The sequence below is a fragment of the Colobus angolensis genome, unplaced genomic scaffold, assembly GCF_000951035.1.
Source record: "Colobus angolensis palliatus isolate OR3802 unplaced genomic scaffold, Cang.pa_1.0 Scaffold42, whole genome shotgun sequence".
NCBI lineage: Eukaryota > Metazoa > Chordata > Mammalia > Primates > Cercopithecidae > Colobus > Colobus angolensis.
The window spans coordinates 7654969-7659785 of NW_012117599.1; positions in this window are offsets into that span (position 1 = coordinate 7654969).

Sequence of the window (4817 nt, forward strand, 5' to 3'; positions counted from 1 at the left end):
CTGCATACTACCCAGAATAGATGAAATGTAAACTGCGGATATGGGGTGGCTACATACTTTGCATGAATGTATAATGGTACAATGACATTGGGAAAAACAGTCTGTCAGCTTCAGACAGGATTAAACACATCCTTTCCTATGTCCTAGCAATTCTACTCATGATACACAGGCAATAGACATGAGTAAACATGTGCACTAGACTTGCACAAGAATTTCAAACTGAACTTGATCTAAATGCCCTTCAATAAGAAAATGGATAAACAAATTCTTGTCTGTTGATACAATGGAGTCCTATGCAGCAATAACAAAGAATAACGCAAGTTTTAATGTATATGTATGACAAATACATATTATATGTATGACAAACATTTTATGTTGTTATATGACAACATTTGTATACATGTATATGTATGACACATATAAAACATGGTTGAATGGTAAGAACGTTATGTTGACTGAGGGAGAGCAGATGTAAAACAGTGCACAGTATGCGCCTCCATTGATAAGAAATTCAAGAGCAGGTAAAACTGTGCTGATTATTTTGGAAGAATTTGGTATTGACACAAAAATCACATAGAAAAAAATCTCCTGGTGTTATGGAATTGTGCTATATGTTTATCCAGAGGGTGATTTACTGGGTATGTATTTATATATGGCGTTATCAAGCTTTCCACTTAATAATTGTGCACTTTACTGAACGTAAATTGTACCTTAATTACAAAAGATGGCATCAATGCGGCAGGAGTGTGGGGACATTATTGAAAGGGTTTTTTTTTTTTTTTTTCCTCAGGCGGAGTCTCGTTCTGTTCCCGGAGTGCAGTGGCGCGATCTCGGCTCACTGCAAGCTCCGCCTCCCGGGTTGACGCCATTTTCCTGCCTCAGCCTCCCGAGTAGCTGGGACTGCAGACGCCGCCACAACGCGCGGCTAATTGTTTTTGTATTTTTGGTAGAGACGGGGTTTCACTGTGTTATCCAAGATGGTCTCTATTTCCTGACCTCGTGATCTGCCCGGCTCGGCCTCCCAAAGTGCTGGGTTTACAGGTGTGAGCAACCGTGCCCGGCCGAGACTTTGTTTACTTTCCAGAAAAAGTAATTTATTTTTTAGTTAAATCTAAGTAATTAGTTTAACCAGTATTTATTTTGCACCTGCCAGATGCTGGGTAAGTTTTTAGCACGTAAAACAAATCATCCTTTTGAAAAATTTCCAGTTTTGAAAGACATTTTATCACTCTTAATTTGTTTTGTACAATTTATCGCTTTTACTGTAGTTTAATACTAAAGTAAATATTTTTATTACGTTTCCTTGATTTATTCTCCAGATTTAAGAAATCCCTAAGATTTCTAGTTCTAATCTGTTGCTATGAGGTTTATATTAACTTCAAACGCTGTCATTTCTCCTCATTTCCGTTTCCCTCCAGTAGCTTCAATTCCCACGTTTTGCCTGTATCCAGTATTTCTCTTTCTGGTCCAGTGCCACTTACATTCCCATCTCCATCTCTATCTTCGTTACTTTGTATCTTCTTGAACCTCTTATCTTTGCTGAAAGGAGCTAGATTCACACATGCAAGTATAAATTATGACAGGCATGGAAAAACGCAGGATCATAATCTAAACCATTTTTTCTCTTACTGCTTACAACACTTTTATGTTGTCAGTAAAATAAAAAAAAAACTACTTAAAAATATAGGTTCTAGTTAGTAGTGAGGGACAAAACCATCTTTTTCTTTTGCATTCAGTACTTTTTTTTTTTTTTGGTTGTTTTATATGATTGATCTGTATATAGTTCAGACCTGAAGACAAAATATATGATTCATCTCCAGTCTCAAAGCCCCTGTTTGAATGGCACTTTATTTACATTAGCATTCCTAATTACTTAATGACCAATCAGATATGGTTCATTGCTAGTAAGTGTAGAAACATGTTGTCTGAAGGATGTAGTTTAATTAGTATACTTCTAAAAACATGTCCCTCGTGACCATTGGATGTAATCATTATTTTATGTATTTAACTGTGAAATTCATATTTACTCAGCAAGCTAGAGAACAGTGTTTAGTTCTTAAAGCTGTTTAATAGAGCATAGTTAGATTTTTAAAGGAGCCTGCAAAATCTTGTAAAAAGTAGGTTACTTAAAAAAAAGCCATTACTCCAATAAAGTAGTTATCACACTTAAATACTAATGTCGTATTCATAAAACAGTGAAGGAGGAATAGATACGTGAAGAAGCTCACCGTAATTTGTCCCTTAATAATGTAGGTACAAGAATCTCACATTCATCTAAGACATTGAGATTATTTAGACATTTTTACTCTTAATTAAAGATTTTGAAAATGACCTAATTTCTAAGGTAACTGATGATTTCTATTTGTCCTCCTACTGCTTATTCATTACATGACAAACAAATGAGATATATTTTGCTTTCAGAAAACACTCAACTCCTGGCCTGCTCTGGATGGTGGAGGATGATCATTGTTTTTCCAAGTAAGTCTTTTCCTAATATATTTTTCATGGATTGTCATCTAGTTTGGGAGTATTTTTTTGTTTTTGAGATGGAGTCTCTCTCTGTTGCCCAGGCTAGAGTACAGTGGCATGATCTCAACTCACTGCAACCTCTGTCTCCCAGGTTCAAGTGATTCTCCTGCCTCAGCCTCCCGTGTAGCTGGGATTACAGATGTGTGCCACCACGCCTGGCTAATGTTTTTGTATTTTTAGTAGAGACGGGTTTTCGTCATGTTGGTCAGGCTCATATCAAATGCCTGACCTCAGGTGATCCCCTCACCTCGGCCTCTTAATGTGCTGGGATTACTGGCGTGAGTTACTGTGCCCAGCCTGGATTGTCATTTATACTTGACCTCTGAGAAGCACCAAATTTCTTAACTTGGGGGAGTCCCTTTTGTAATTAGTATATTCAAGAATATTAGTTTGCAAGGATTTGACAACTGACAATAGATGATACTGTGAGCGATGATCATTGTGTAGAGCTTTGTAGTATGCCTACTAATGTGGTCACTCATCATTCATTATCCAGGGTTTGATTCGAATATGAATCAAATGGTCACCAAAACAGATGCCTCAGGGGTACTTCATTTGCTTTATGTTCAGGAATTAGTCACTCAGAAATTGATTCTAGAATTTTACACGTTTTCTCACTCAATTCTTCCACACACTGTTTCAGGAGTATACAGGCAATATCTTCATGGCCATCTCCCATTTGAGGTACTTATAGCAATGATGGTAATAATAATAATAATATTGTCAATGATACTGTGTCAGTCCTACGATTATCAATATTATAAATCAAGTTTTCTCAGCCTGGCGCGGTGACTCACGCCTATAATCCCACCACTTTGGGAGACTGAAGTAGGTGGATCACTTGAGGTCAGGAGTTTGAGACCAGCCTGGCCAATATGGTGAAATGATGGTAATAATAATAATAATATTGTCAATGATACTGTGTCAGTCCTACGATTATCAATATTATAAATCAAGTTTTCTCAGCCTGGCACAGTGACTCACGCCTATAATCCCACCACTTTGGGAGACTGAAGTAGGTGGATCACTTGAGGTCAGGAGTTTGAGACCAGCCTGGCCAATATGGTGAAATCCTGTCTTTACTAAAAAAAAAATAATAATAATAAAACATAAAATAAAATAAAATTAGCCAGGAGTGATGGTGGGTACCTGTAATCCCAACTACTCGGGAGGCTGAGGCAGGAAAACTGCTTGAACCTGGGATATGGAGGTTGTGGTGAGTCAGGATTGTGCCACTGCACACCAGCCTGGACAACAGAGAGAGAGAGACTCTGTCTCAAATACACACGCACACACACACACACAAACACACACACATATATATATAGTCTTCTTATGTACCAAATATTTTTTATAATAATTTTACATGCTTGGACTTGTTTATTCTGTAGAGACATCTACTGAATTAAACATGCTTATTCCCATTTTCCAGGTAAGAAAATCAAAATATTGAGACATTTAATACCTGTCCTAACCATCATATATAATTAGTAACTGATGAAACCTAGATTTAATAAACCCTTTTAGAAGTTTTGAATAGAAATTTTTGGAACTTTGAGAAATGAAGATGGCAAATAAATTTGCAAGGTTACTATCTATGTTTAATCTTTACAGTACTAGAAGCACCTTCGGTAATGTGTTTTAAACAAAATATGAAAATACACATAAACACTTCTTGTAATCCTTTTTTCTACAAGTAAACAATGAGTTTATTTTTGGCTTTTCTTTGCATTGACGTGATTAGCAGTCTAAAGACAGGTTGAGGTGCGCCCATCTTTCCAATAGCCTTTTTCTAAGCACATATAAGAAAAGGACTTTCAGCCTAGGCTCAGATGTCATAGAGGTAGGCCTTTAAGAGCCCTCTCTGCCTGGTGAGGTCACTTTGATTACAGTTTCTGATGTTGTGTTTATTGCCTTTCTGAAGATTAATCTCTCCATTTTTCTTCAATATCCAGTCACATACAGAGATACAGAGTGTAGGACTAGTATTTGTTTAGGTTTAAAAAAAGTATTTTCTGCAAATGTAATTAAAAGTAGGCTTCTTTTTTTATACTTTTATTTTATGTTTGGGGTACATGTGCAGTTTGTTACATAGGCAAATGTGTGTCATGGGGGTTTGTTGTACCTATGATTACATCACCCAGGTATTAACCCTACTATCCATTAGTTATTTTTCCGGATCCTCTCCCTCTGCCTACCCTACACCCGTAGATAGGCCCCTGTGTGTGTGGTTCACCTCTATGTGTCCATGAGTTCTCATCACTTAGCTTCCACTTATAAGTGAGAAC